The sequence below is a fragment of the Choloepus didactylus genome, chromosome 19 (assembly GCF_015220235.1).
Source record: "Choloepus didactylus isolate mChoDid1 chromosome 19, mChoDid1.pri, whole genome shotgun sequence".
NCBI classification, from domain to species: domain Eukaryota; kingdom Metazoa; phylum Chordata; class Mammalia; order Pilosa; family Megalonychidae; genus Choloepus; species Choloepus didactylus.
The window spans coordinates 63,878,152-63,893,480 of record NC_051325.1 but is presented as its reverse complement, the minus strand read 5'-3'; the positions used below and the strand labels follow the sequence as shown (position 1 = coordinate 63,893,480).

Genomic DNA, 15,329 nt, shown 5'->3' with positions numbered 1-15,329 from the left:
GGAGTGAAGACACGCGGCCTCTCCGGACGCTCCTGTCACGCGGTGCGAGAAGTAAGCCCCTGGGAGTGGGGAAGCTCGTTACAGAGCCAGGCTGTGGAGGGTTCTGGAGTTTGCAGGGTGAGCAGGGAAGGGAGACTGCAAAACAGTGCAGAAGGGAGAGCGACAGGACAGCGTCTATACATGCGGACAAGGAAAGCTGGAAATAGTTTGAGAGGTGGGGGGGAGGGAGGGAGGGAGGGATGGAAGGAGGGGAGGAGGGAGAGGGGGAGGAGGGGGGAAGAGAGAGGGAGCGAGAGGGAGGGAGGGAACCTTTAGAGCAGCTTTCCAAAAAGAACAAAAAGTCAGAAGCAATTATTTTGCTTTATTTGTAATTGTGCATAATCACCTTCTTTCCTGGTTATCATTAAAAGCAAGGCACTGACCCGCAGCAGGTGTGACAGCAAGCCAGCTCGGAATCAGATGAACTGCTGTACATTTGTTCCAGGAATTGCAGTGCAAAGTGGCACCTGGGCCTTGGCGGAACCGGCAGCTCAATTACGTGGGCACGAGGGACCCCGGGAATGGAGAGGGGGGCCCCACCTCCCGCCAGACAGCAGCTGCACCCAGATGGGAAGGAAGAGCCCCTCCAGTGCCACCACTCTGCGGCGCTCCCTTTCGTGGCTGGAAAACCACAATCCGAGCTTATCAGCTAATGGAGATTCCAGGTTGGCTCTGGGGTTCAGCCAGCTGTGCCCCCGTGTGATGAGGGACTGCAGTGTCCTCTGCGCTGTTCCAGGACCAGTGGCTCCTCAGCTCGAGGCTCGCCACGTGTGCCCGGGACACGCGGCCAGGGGTGGCTTCCAGGCAGTGCCCCCTGCCCAGGAGCTCGATCGGAGGTGGTCAGCAGGCAGGGAGGGCACGGAGCTGTTCTGCATTGAGAATTTCAAATTTTTCAATCATTTGTCAAAAAGTAAAACTGAGGAAGTTTCACATTAAAAAAATCCAGCTTTCCTTTCTCTCAATTGAACATGTGATCACAAAACTTTTGCTCTCTGCCTGACACTTGTATGCAGGTGGCCGTGTCCAAGAGATGCCAACGCAGCTCTGTCGTGCCATCCCCGGGGGAGCCCTGGGCCCTTCCCACCACCCATGGCTGCTGCCTCTTGTCGCCACTTATGGAAGACTTCCCAATTATGTCCCGTCTACCTCCTCCTGACTACAGCTCCAGGGCTGCTCTTGAAAAGATGCACAGTTTGGAGAAAATTCCATCTTTACTTCCCAAGGCAGTGCCGAGGGTCACATTGATACTCTGCCGGCCGACTTCAGGCTCAGTAAATATTTGGCTTCATCGAAGGCTCTGCTGGTCGAATAATCCTTGGCGCCCTTGCAAGGGCTGGAGATGGAGGAGCAGGGATGCAGGTGGCAGGGATGATGGTGACAATGAGGACGGGGTCTGCAGGCTCAGGACCCGAGGAGCCTGGTGGGCGAGGGGGCGGGGGCCAGGTGGGGACAGCCATCCTGTAAAAGGGGGGCAGCTTCTACGCACCTGCAGCACATTACGGGCACGCCAGGGCATGGGCCCAAAGTTGTTGGGTTCTGCTTTTATACTTTTTAATGTTTTTGAGACAAAAGGAAACTGGTTGTGTTTCAGAGGTGAGACTCGGCTCCAGGGACAGGTGGCTTCATGAGCTGCTTTCCGCCTGGCTGTGCGCCATGACTTGCTCTGCCCCCGGAGCTGCGTCACTGTGGTTACGCCGTCCTCTCTGTGCTGTGGCCTCCTCACTGGGCAACGGGCATCTCAGTGAAGTGGCCGCAGGGCTGCCATGAGGCTGAAGGGGGAGCAGCACCCATGGCTCTCGGAGCCGGCCGGCGCCTCGCAGCTCCCGTGTGCACGGAGGCGACACAGAGTGGGAACTTTAAAAGTGAATGCCACGGTCCATCTGTAAACGGAACATTGCTTCACAGTAAAGAGAAAGGAACCACTGAGTCATTAAAAGACACGGAGGCCCTTAGAGGCACATTGCTGGGCGAAGGGAGCTGGTGTGAAAAGGCCTCATGCCCTGTGAGTCCAGCGACAGGACATTCTGGAAAAGGCCAAGCCAGAGAGCGTAAAGAGGGCAGTGGTGGTGGGGGGATGACTCGGGGGCAAGGGGCACTTTTAGGGGAGTGAAGCTATTCTGTGTGATGATATAATGGAGGATACGTGTCATGACACATTTGTCACAATCCACGGGAACTGCACAATGCAGAGTGAGGCCTTAGGGACACCAGGGACTTTAGTCAGCAACAATGTAGCAGTATGGGTCCACCCGCTGCAACGAGCGTGCCCCATGGATGTGGGACCCTGGGTGGGAGGTGTCCATGGAAACTCTCCCCACTTTCTGCTCAGGTGTCCTCTACTCCTAGAACTTCTCCAAAGTTCAAGTCTATTAAGAATCAGCAAGAACCCAAAGTCCACGCCCTGTGGAGCCCGCGCTGCACTTTCCCTCCCCCAACACGGGGGACAGAATCCTCGGTGATTTAACGGTGAGTTGACGGTGGGGCATGTATGTATCAAAATGGAAAAGAGAAACAAACTCAACTGGCCTCCTGATTCTACTATTTAAAAAAAATCAGATTTTGATGGACCGATTTTATAATTTGCACAAACCAACCAACCAAACAACAAAACCTGTCAGTGTCCCTGTGAAGGCTGAGAAGCCCTTGTCAGGAGTTTGCAGGCAACGTGCCCAGCCGACGAGTCTACCTGGAGAGGGCGGGACAGGTGGGTCTCACTGCCCGGCCGCCTGCCTTGCAGGTGGGCTTCAGGCCGCCAGTCGCCCTCGCCAACCGAGCTGAGGCGTCCTGCACACACCGCTCTCCCCGGCCAGGTCACTAGCCAGCAGCCGACGCGGGGACATTTCTCAGTGACCGCTAGTGAAATGGTTCCTCCTCACCGGCTGCAGATCCCTCCGACAACCTACTTTCCTAAGCCAGCCCTGCAGAAGTGGGTCGCGATGTGCACCAGCTCCAGCGATGTATGCTTTAATCGGCTCAGCCCCCGCGCCGCCCGCTCTTCCGGGCCTGGGGCAAGACGAAGCTCGTCAGTCAGGCTGGAAGTGGGCAGCTCAGAGTGTGCGGGCAGCGGACGAGCAGGTCTCGAGTTTCCCCAGGCTTGGGAACGCCTCTCCCAGGCCTGGCTGCAAGAACCGAGGCGACCCTTTCGAGTGTGCACACACACACACACACACACACACACACACAAACTCAGACATACCCACATATGCTTGTGCACATCTGTACACACACGGACACACACTGGCACTCATGTCCACGCACACACGCATTTACACAATGCTCACACTCACTCACATATGCTCGTGCACAATGCTCACACTTACACACATGTAGACACAATGACAATGCTCACACATTCACACATGTTCAACTCGTGTTCACACATACCCTGACACACTGACATGCTCACACACATGCTCACACTTATACACATACACTGACACATGCTCACACACATTCACATGCTCACACATGTGCACGCACACATGGGCACACATGATCACACACATTTATGCAATGCTCACGGTCACACGTTTGCACGTACACATATACATGGCCACACATGCATGCACACTCCTGCACTCACGTATGCTTGCACACACACAATACACTGATGCACTGTCACACATGCTCAATTTTACATGCACATACACTCACATACACTTGCACACATATACTGACACACTGCTGCATATACTCACATATTTGCACACCTATTGACACAGCTACTCACGCATACTCGTACTTGCACATGCTCACACACATTCACACATGTTCACACAATTATACATGCTCACACAGACATGCTTACACTCACACATATACATGGACACACTGACACATGTTCACAATCACGCATGCTCACACACACACACCGACATATGCTCACACGTTTACAATGTTCACACTCAGACATGCTCACACTTACATACATACACTGACAGATATGCTCACACACAATGCTCACTTACTGACACACTGACATGCTCACACACACATGTGCTCACACACTGACACACTCACAGACACACTGACATGCTCACACACTCACTGCTCAGACACACTGACATGCTCACACACACACATGCTCACACACACTGACATGCTCACACACTCACACATGCTCAGACACTGACATGCTCACACACTCACACGTGCTCACAGACACTGACACGCTCACACTCACACACGTGCTCACAGACACTGACACGCTCACACACGTGCTCACACAAGACACACTGACATGCTCACACACACACATACTCACACAGACACTGACATGCTCACACACACGTGCTCATACAGACACACTGACACGCTCACATACTCACACATGTGCTCACACACAGACACACTGACTCGCTCACACACAGGTGCACCCTGAGCCTCACTGTAGTGGCTCCTGAGACGCTCTGCTGGTCAGTGCGGGCAGGTGTGGGCCTCTGGTAGAGAGTGTGCTCCACATCTGCAGGCCGCACCACTGGACGTCGACATGGCCTGGCTGCAGGACAGGAGCTGGCTCTGATTTGTGGCTCTGGCTGCGAGTAACGGCCAACAGCCTCACCGTGCCCCAGTTGGGACACTGGGCTTGGTTACAGACCCCACGGCACATGGATGCGCACGAAGGGGGCTCTGGGTGCATGGTGATGTCAGCGTCCCGGCCAGCAAGTTTCAGTTCCCAGCAGATGACAGAATTCTTCCTCCATAGGCATCTTATCAGGAATGTGGGAATTTTCCAGATATTTATTCTACAGGATACACATGAAAAAAATGTGTTTCACAACAGAGCGTGTCATTGCTTGCAAGGCAGGGAATCGATGCTGAGGACTGAGAAAATGACGGCGCCTCCAGGAGCACTTCCTCCAGGCCGCGCGATCAGCTCTGCTTCTGAGCAAGAAGCTGGGGGTTCTCCTTAGGGTTTGCCACGTACCTGCTAAGCACCCAAATCTCTTCCTGCCTTTCCTTCTCCATCTATAAAACGGCCAGAGTTGCTAAATGCATCACATACTTTATGCTTCATGGGCATATTTATAAAAATCTATAAATTGGTTTAAATAAATGCTTGAAAGTATCAAGTGTTAGCCAAAGTGAGGCCAAATTTATTTTAGACTCTTCTCTCTGGGAGCTGTGGAGAAGCACATCCTAGAGCCTACGGCGTGGTCTGAGCTAATTTGCTTAAGTGGGAGGATTTTTAAAAAATAAATTCTCCATTTTTGTGAAATGCACAAGAGAACCATAGTAAAAGCCACAGGTTTGGGGGATAAAGAAGGTGTTAGGTGTCGTCTGGGTCAGTGGTTCCCCAGGGTGGACACCAGGCTCTGTCTCTGGTGCTGTGGATGCTCCCAGGTGACCCCAGAACACAGGCCATCACCAGCACCCGCGGAGGGAGGCGCTGATCCCAGACGAGGGACACCTCCCTCCATCCGTGCTCGGTGCACCCTATGGGCGTATCCTGCTGTAGGCACGTAGGACTCGCCTCCCCGGACATAAGTCCATACACGCGTCTCCACGGCTTTAATTCCACAAACGGCCCCCTATGGACGTTCAACTGCGAAGCGATAAGGGGAGCAGGCAGGAGACCCGGTCTTAGGGTCAGCCGAGGCCCTCCTGGCCCCCTCGGGCCCCGGCTGGGTGGGAGGACGGGCTGGCACCTCAGAGCGGACAGTTCTCTCCTCTCTTGCACGCAGGGCGTCGTTGGCCCACCCGGCAAGCCGCAGCCTCAGGACGACAAATGGACCCGTCCGCCTCGCTCGTGGCAAAGGCAGGCAGAGGACGGGCCAGCTTTGTTTCCAGCCCCTGCCTCTGCAGCCCGCTCAGCTACCTGCAGGACCGGCCTCAGGCGTGCAAACGTGGTCCTCCAGGACAAATCCGACTCCGCAGAACGCAGGGTCACAACTCACCCAAACACACGCCCAACTCCAAACACGGATCCTACGGGCGTCCCTCCCACGAGCCTCCCTCGGAAGGAGCCCCAGCGAGTGGAGTCGAGCCTGCTTCAAATCACTAAATTTGTGGGTTGGAGATCTTTCTGATCAGATTTTCAAACAACTGTAAATGAATAACACTCCACTGAAACACACACGCAAAGCTATACATGCTTTCGTAAGAAAATTTCAAACGCTGAATATAGACGCAGCTGATATTTACAATGATTTCCAAATGATGTTAACCCAGCTATTAGCAAAGTTTACAATTGATTTTAATGAGAACCTTCACCATATGGAAAGATCTCCCCCGCCCCCTTTTTTCTCTCTCCCTCCTTTTTCACCCCGAAAATATGAAACTTCTCTCCACAGCATCCTGAGCCGGCAGCTGTGAGTGGAAAGCCTGCCGCCCGTCAGCAGCTGCGAGTGGTGATCTGTCGGCTTTTCCTTGACTTAACTGGTCCTTGTCACCTCTTAAATGTGGAAGTGGACGTTGCTGGAAGCCGGCGGCTGTGTGGTGCCATCTCAGGGGCGAATCGGAATCGGGTCCCTTCTCCCCACTCCCTGACCGCCACCCGGGCACCTACTCTCGCCCCCTCCTGCCCCCTCGTTCTTCTGGCTGCTGGCTGAGGCCGAGCTCCCCCTCGGTGCAACCCCCGCCCCATCTGCATCACACACCCTCTCCCCCATCTTCCTGCCACCCCGCTCCACCCCTCACCTTTCATGCACATCCCCACTTCTTTCAAGGCCCACCTCAAATGTCACCTCCTCCAGGAAGCCCCTGCCGACCCCACGCCTCCCCAGTGCTCAGAGCATGGCCTCCAGGCCTCCTTCCCGCCACGGCCCCCTCCCCACCTCGTGTCCCACTCTCTAACTTCTCCTCCACGGGTCCTCCCGGGGCAGGTCTTGGCTCCCTCTTTTGGGGGGAGCACAGGGGAGGACGGGTGTTGATGGGTGGGCTTCAGAGAACACGGCAGGGCCGGCCCCTGATGGAGACTGAGTTGGTCCCAGAATTCCAACAGGCCTGGCTTTGAGCTTGACAAGGGAGGCCCTCTGGGGTGGGCCCTTGTCTTCCTGGTGGTCCAGCAAAGACCACCTGCTTGGCTTCCCTTCCTCAGGAGTGGCCCGGCACACGCGCCACCCACCCCAGCCCTCTGCAGTGGGCTGTCAGGTCCACACCTGACAGGGGGTCCCACCGCCTCTTCCACGGGCCGGCTCTAGAGCCCCCACTGGTGCCTGCAGGCTGCCCCTGGCACCGGGCACCGGTCTGCAAAGGAGCACATGCCCTGGACAGCACCGGCCAGCCGGAGGGGGTGCTGGGGAGAGGGGCCCCTTCGCCCCGGGGAGGCCGATGCTGGCCCAAGGTCATGAGCCCGGGATGGGCGGCCGCAGGGGAAATCAGGCTCCGAGACATCGCTGAGCCTCCCACCTTCCCAGCCAGGTGCCCGCTCTCCCCGCTGGGCGCCAGTGGGGGTTCCGTGATGGGTAAAGGCTCCTTAACAGGTACACCTGCTCCAAACTCGAGGTTACCAGCTCCAAACCCCTCATTTTGGACATCTCCACAGTCCCTGTTCCCTAGAAGATCCCCCCCCACCGCCATCTGACGCCATCTGGGGCACTGTATCCTCCTGACATACCCCCTCCTCAGGCCTCTCTCTCACAGACCTCGTCACGGTCGGCCTTGGCTCACGGCTGCTGCATCCCCGCTGCCCCTCTCCACCAGCAGGGCTGCCCCGGGCCCAGGACGGTGGCCTCCAGCTCTCGTCTGCTCTGAGGGCCTGCAAGGCCCAGCGAGGCATGTGCTGGACCTCCCCACGCCAATGGCTCGCCGTGGCCACCGGCGTCTTCTTGGAGCTCCAGGCCCTCTGCAGGCCAGGGTGGGGGGGCACATCCCTCCCGTGGTCCTCAGTGTGGGCACCCATGGGGTGCTGCGCCCCCGACCCTGAGGGCGGCTACACCCAGGAGGCCCCAACCTGGGAGCTTGGGCGCTTTGCTGTGTGGAATCCATCTCCCGACCTGCTTCCAGTCTCTCCACTGCGTTTCTTCATTCATTGGAGATCCTGACACAGTTTCATGGGCACAGAGAGGATGCTTGTGCCAACGTAACGTGAAGGGGCGAAACATACAGTCTGAGCTGACGCTGTACCACAGTGTGCAGACACAGCAGAGCACACCGACGTTTTGGCAGTCTGCCTCGGTGCTGAAATAATGGGTGTTTTTATCTACTTTCTTTATACCTTCTAAGAGGAACTTTGTATTCTGGAGTAGTTTGGGATTTACAGAAGAGTTGTGAAGACAGCTCAGAGAGCCCCCAGCTACCCACCCCGCTTCCCCGAGGCTGACGCGGCATTACCGTGGTCGTCTCAGCTGAGGGACCAACACTGCGACGTGGTTCGATGATGGACGCTGCATTCAGGGGCCCTCTGTCCCTCGCCTGTCCCGGAGCCCATCCAGGTCCCACAGCCCCGGCCCCTCAGGCTTTCCCAGCCTCAGATGCTCCTTGTCGGGGAGGATCTGGACAGTTAAGGGATCGCCAGTGGTTTGGGGCTGTTTCATAGGACACACTGCACCACCCACATGTGTTTCCTGGAGCGAACGCTTGTCTCGGAGACACCCAGAAACCCGCCTGCACTGCTCGCATTACATAAGACACCCCCCCCAGAGTATCGCCAATCCCCTAGTGCCACGGACCCTCCTCCCAGAGCTCTGCCGACCCCTCCCCACCCCCCAGCTCCACCGACCCCTCGAGCACCGCCGTGCCCAGCCCGCGGGCCGGCCTGCACTGGGCCCCCATGCGCTGCCAACGCTCCATCCGCAAGCGGCTTCCTGGCTCCAAACAAGAACTAAAAATAAACCACATCTCCTTACAAAATAGATGTTGAACGAGCTAATTTAACACGGCATTATCTGCAAGACAGTTATTATAATCAAGATGGCTCTGTGTTGTTCCACAGCCTCCTAATTAGATGTGGTACCAAAAGCTATTCTGGCTTTTACAAAAATTACCTTTGGAGAAAAATGTATATTTTTGTAAATGTCTGAGGATGTGTGTTTATATATATATTTATTTGTAATTGTTGCATCTGACTCAAAAGAATGTATTTTCTGGAAAACTTGCCCAACCTGTTGCCAACACACTTAGGAAAATAAAACACTCAAAACTCTCAAAATGGGGTATATTTCACCGAAGCTGCATCACGGGAAAACCAAGGTAGTGAAATGCCTTTTGAGTCAAATCACCTTAACTCTTCCAGGGGCCTACCCTTGTCCGAGTGGTCGGCTCTCCCCACTTCTTCACTGGAAGCTTCCCGAGCATTCTGCAGCCCCCGGCCCGCTCCTTCCACACCACCTCTCCTTCCTCCCGCCCCAGCCCCCACCCAGGCACCCCCAAAGCCTTTCTCGAATTATCGCAACATGCAGGCCTGGCCAAAGCTTTCCCTCTCCCCAACTCTTCCAGGCTGGGTCATGTTTACAGCACTCAGAGCAAAATTATTGGCATCTAGGAGTTACCATTTAAACACTTATTGAAGTAATTCGTTGATGCAACTCAGCCTAATGCAGAGAGCTTGACTTGCTGTACTGCAAAATGGAGGCATTCTCCTTAACGAGGGAAGAAACCTAAATAATGTAGATAAGACTTAATGTATTCAGCAGCCGGTTCTTTCAAATTTCCTTCACCAAATAAACCCCAGAAAGTCAGCTCCAATTGAGAACCAGATCACCCACAGTCAGAAATGTGAACGGAAGAAATATCATATGCAACTCTGCTGTTTAAACATTTATATTGCATTCATAATGCTCCACGTTTTCATTTGAGCTATTACTGTAATTGGATTTTAATAAGGACAGAGAATTGTCTGGAGTTTTAGTTCTTGCTTGCACCACATATGAAAATAAGATGCATGAGCCGTTCCATTCTCCCCCAAATGCACAAGTTGCCTAACGTAATTTTGGAAAAGATTCACATCATAATGTATCACCCTCTGTTTACTCCCCTCTACAATCTCTGCAAATATTTAACTCTTATAATAAAGTCACTTTATTTTTTGCTGTTATTCACATTCCAAATTCTTACGGGGAACAAATGGCTATCAAAGCCCATGTGGTGTGAGATTATATTATGATACTTTAATTGCATTTGTCTAATTCAAGCTCCATGTTTTGATGCCATCTCCAGACTCCTGTGTATCTGAGTTTCCTTCTCAGTGTATGAAATGTATTTTCCCACTTTTTATCAACATGGAGGTTTGAATAAAGACTGGAAACTCCACGTGGACCTGGGGACGCTGTGGGACAACTGATCAGCGCTCTCATCTTACTGCGAGCAGACGTGAAGAATAGATTTTCTAAACTCCCATCGGACTCTAGCTTCTGGAGAGTGGAGACTCTCACTTGCTCACTTTTTCCCACTTTCTTTTCTCAACCAACGTCTCTGGAGCACCTACCCGTGCCAGGCACGGTGCCAAACACCGGCGTTGCCGTATAAAAACAGCCCCCTTGCACCCGGCACAGAGGCAGAGGGCACCGAGGCTCACACCTTCGGGAGCTGAGATGCACCCCGAAGTTTCCGTTCACAGCGTGGACGTCCCCACTTAGGACCACAAGAAGCAAAGACAGAAAGGAGAAGCACACTCGCGGTCTTTTTCTCGCTTGGCCTCATTTCACGCTCCTGTTGACTGGATTTCCAACTGCTACCCTGGAGCTACAGGCGCTGCGGGAGGAGCTGCGAATGAGGCCTTCCGAAGCCCCCTTTAGACAGCCCAGTAACGAAATGTCATGGCTGATGAGGGCGCTACTTCCCCCCCCCCCGTTCTTTTCTTCATCCAGCTCTTTTTGGACGCCACTTTGCTATAAACTCTGGGACTCCCCACACTGACTCAAATCTGCCCCGTACGCCTCATGTCACAAACCTTCCTTCCAAGACGTGAATAAAAGCAGATGCGAATTTAAAAATAATTTCCACGAGAAGAGCAGCCCAAGCCTTACATCTTAAGCAAAACGTTAAGAAGTGAAACAATGAATGAACAGCTGGGTAATGAGGAAGCACCTTCCCGTACATTCAGAACACTTTGAATGACCCGCCTTGGTTGTTTCATCGTTTTTATTCTCCCCATTAAATCAGACACTTCTTCTAAATCAAGCCCTCGCGGGGGAACCGGCAAGTGACAAGAATGCTCCCAGCGGTTATCTAGATGGCGCGTGTTTTGGGACTAATGCTGCCCCGAGATCAAGGGGAAAGTCACCATTGATCGCCAGCAGGAAAGACCCCAAGTGATTGTGTTTCTGGTTCCAATTTAGTTGACTAGGCAGAGAAACACGCTGCAAGGCACCACGGCCATGGCAGCATTCACATGTGGCTGGGCCAGTTGCTAAACAGAAGGGCTGGGTGCCGGGCTCCGTGTTCCCCTGAAACCAGCCCTTGGGTTTGCACTTGGGAAGAGCCACTCCTGCTCTTTGTGCCATGTGGCCTTCCCCCAGCCCTCCTCCCGGTGGGGTGAGAAAACACAGCAAAGGGACACAGCACTGGCCACGCGGTCAGGCCAGAACAGCTTCATCACTACCAGCTTTGTGGTCCTGGGCAGTTACTTACCCTCCCTGGGCCTCTGTTTCCCCATCAGCAAAGGGAGAGCAATAGTCACGCATTTCACGGAGCTGAGGATGCAATGGGCACGTGGACTGAGGGCAGAGCAGAGGGCTCTGCAAGCCATCAGCCTCGGCCGTCAGTGCCAGCAGTCCTTAAACTAATGTCTATGTGCTGCAGTAGCAGTGACTTTAAAAGTTTCAGTCGTCAGTGACAGCAGGGCTTCTCAACCTCAGCCCCATCGACACTTGGGGCCAGAATGGTCTCTGTCATGGGACCATCCTGTGTGCTGTCCAGCAGCGTCCCTGGCCTCAGCCCACCAGATGCCAGGTGCAACCCCTTCCCGCACGGTGACATCCAAAAACGTCCCCAGACACTGTCACATGTCCCCTGGGGGCACACCCAGCCCCGGCTGAGAACCACCGAGCTAAAGTAAGCAAAGGCTCTGGATGGCGCCACCAACGACCCAGGTGTGGAACCTCTTAGGACAACGTTTAAGGGACCAGTTCCAAGCATGATGTTGGTAGCAAACACGTCTCTGCAGACCCTGGGGAAGAAATACAGGATCTAAAACCTGCATGTGGTACAGGGAACCTTTGAGCAAGGAACTTACTGAATTTCAGGCTGGAGCCAACCTCGGGCATCCAGGGAGAATCTGCAGGCCCCAGCCCCAGACGGGGTGCACTTAGCCCCGGGGAGCAGGGCTGGTTTTTCCACGCCAAGTGCAGGGCACTGCCTGGGGCATGGGGCTCCGGGATACTGGGGCTCGAATGCCTTCCTAGACATCTGTAAACAGGAGACCCCTGTCCCGAGAGCAGCAGGACTGTGCGCCAACGCCGGGCAGGTGGAAGGCCGCCACAGCCCAGGAGGGTGTGCAGGACGGGGGAGGCCCCCGAAGCTCCAGCAGCAGCAATTTCCAGAGCAGACTAACAGCCTCTCCCTCTGGGGTCAGGGAGGCACACAGAGTCCAAACGGCCAAATGCCTTTTGCTGTGACAATCAACGGCAATGCCCAAGTGAACCGACAGGCAAGCCTGGGGTCCACTCTAACCCCAGACTACGTGCCACGCAGAACAACACTGAGTCAAGGACAAATCAGAATAAACGCAGTTCACAGAGAAGGCACCTCATTACCTCTTGGATTCAATTACCCTACGGCCAATACCACGAGCCCAATTCACAGTAAAAGGGTAGCTCACGCCCTTCACACAAGGTGGGAGATTCAGGGCAAGGGATCAACTCCACCCCAACTACTGGAACATCTAGAACATTCTCCTTCTTCAGCATCTGTGGTCCCCACCAGTGCACCCATCCAAGAAAAACACCTGGATTGCGTGTTCAAAAGAAATTTCATGTTCGTTTCAGTAAAACATTGGTTGAACACTTCTTTACATTCCCCATCTCTTTTATATTTCTCGTTCTTATTTTAAAGAAAGTCCTTTCTTTATTGCAGTCAGCTCTGAGCACTGGAGTGCGTGAGCTCAGAACCTGCTCAGGCTCTGCCCAGCCCACATCGCTCCACCTCGGGCTCCGAATGGACACCCTTCTCCTTCGGTCTCAAGTAAGCGCCTTACTTTCCCCGACGGGCCTCAACCCGAGCACGTGTGCCAGTATCTTATAGCAAGTTGTTCCACCCACAAGCAATGCCCCAGAATATCTACAGTCAGCCTCACGCAAGAAAAAGTAAGGTGCTTCCCAACCAACTCTTATTGAGGTTTACTGGTGGAGAGAACTGGGCACAGTATTTATGCCCAATCCATCTTTCCAGGTATTTTGGGTCCTCCCTTGGATCAAACCAAACCATTAAAAAAAGATTTATTTAGGCTAACTGCTTTCAATGAGTTGTATTTCAATGTTATTCCCATTGCTTTAGTGAAGAAAATGGCCCAATACAACATATGGAACTCTCCAAGGCATTCTATTCACATTTGTCTACTTGTCTATTATGTGCCTTGGTAGAGGAGACCCAAGATGGAATAATTCTTTTATAAGTTGGTTCTGATAAGAATATTTTCTGCCAGGAAAAAGGAAGGAACAATGAAAGAAGGAACATTTCTTTTATGATGCCTGCAAGTACTTCAACTGGTCATATTTCCCTTTACTCTTTGGATGCCAGGAGGCTCATGACCAAGTATGGAGCTCAGCTACAGTGCTTAGAAACCCCATGGCCTGGGGGGGGGGGGCAGAGTGTCCCACCTCCGTGCATTTCCACACTACCCTGTGGTTTCCCCAGACTTGGATTCTTTTGTCCTTTGTTTTACTCTTTTTTTTTTACTGTGCCCTTCTCTGCTACATCCTTTCGGGCATGAGGTGGGCATGGATGACTGTGCATTGTCACGTGTGTGCACACCAAACGGCCCGGCTTCTTTTAAAAAGGAGCCAGCACAAGTGCATTACACGGGAACTCAGCAGAACACTGTGGCGCCAGGCTTTAGGGAACTCTCTCCCGCTCACCTCAGGTGCAGGGGACACTCCCACCTTGGAAAGGGGATGCTGCACCTCAAGGACCCCTTTCAGTGAACAGACAAAAAGCTTTAGCTATTTGTTTTTAACGTTTTCTTTAACCTGAAACACCTCTGAACCAATGATGCAAACGCAAACAACCCCAGCCCGGTCAGAAGCAAGCCCGAGGCCAACCCTGGCAGCACGGAAAACTGACACTGACAAACACCAAAGATCTGTAACTGGGGGCTTCCGAGTTACACTCGAGAAAAAAGTCAAAGTAGACCTCGGGTGGCTAAGATGTGAAGAGCCCCTCACAGCGAGTGCAGGTTTTGAAGTTTAAGTTGAAATTCTGTGCTCACTCTCATCTGGGCCTGGCGGATCCTGTGTTGGAGCCGAGTTTAATCATTTTCTATGCTGGTTTCTCAAGTTAGACAGTCCACATTGATTGCTTCTTTTCTGGGTTCACTGCTTATCTGTCTCTTCCCCTACTGCCCCCCCCCCCCACACTTCATTTGCTCATGTGTGACCCAGAGAGAACAAGGCACACCGTCGGAGGTGCGGACCGTGGCCCATCACCCACATCGGCTAACGAGCCCCATCCAGGACGCACGGCACAGGGCCACCTTACTTTACAGCGGACCTTGGCGCAGCAGCCTTGGAGGAGCTGGGGAGAGGAGGACATGTCTCACGGGCGAGGTGGGGATGGACAGGGACTCACTGCCTGGTGTCAGCAGGAACCACTTACCTAGGGAGGAGAGAACAGAAGCCCGTTAGGTGAGTCTTGCCGCGGGCCCCGCTGGCTCCCTGATGGAGGGCTGGGCAGCAGCCCTGCATGGTGGCGGGGGCGACGGCCAGCTTTCTGCACGCACGTCCCCCGCTCCAAACTCGCTCCTCAGCCTGGTCTCCGTGCCTCGCGGCAGCTGCAGGCTCCAGGGCCCGGCATCCGTGGGACACGGAGAAACAGACACTCAAAGGGTTTGAGATTCGCCAAGGCTGACAGTGCGCAGATGGCAGAAGCCCTCTCCTGACCCCTCGGCCAGGCCCCTTCCAGGATGTTGCCCATCTAGAAAAATCACCCCATCTGGACTCTCAGTGGCCAAACAGATAGCTGGTAAATACCAGTGAGCTGTGGCATCCTGAAGTAGGACGAGCTCTGCTTGTCCCTCTCCCCAGGCAATCTCCCGTCAGACCTGCTCCTCTGTTCAGAGGCCAGATGCTCTAACGCGCTGTATCGCCCAGCTCTGTGGGCTTCCGGAGACCAGTGACGTGGGCACTAAGACGCTGTGAGCCCCAGAGAAGGGGAGGCGGCCTGAACCATGGCAGTGGACCCCGGCCCATCTCCCC

General features: G+C 54.0%; 1 protein-coding gene across 4 annotated transcripts in view; it reads right to left on the bottom strand.

The window, feature by feature from the left end:
• Positions 1-15,329, bottom strand: part of CDH4 (cadherin 4) — a 607,874-nt gene that overhangs the window by 377,936 nt on the left and 214,609 nt on the right. The window contains exon 1 of one of the 4 annotated variants that reach the window (XM_037812042.1): positions 14,533-14,580. The exons of the other annotated variants lie outside the window; for them this stretch is intronic. The gene's annotated coding sequence lies outside the window, so the exon portion shown is untranslated. Of the gene's footprint in view, positions 1-14,532; positions 14,581-15,329 lie in introns of those variants that run through there. 4 annotated transcript variants of the gene reach the window in all.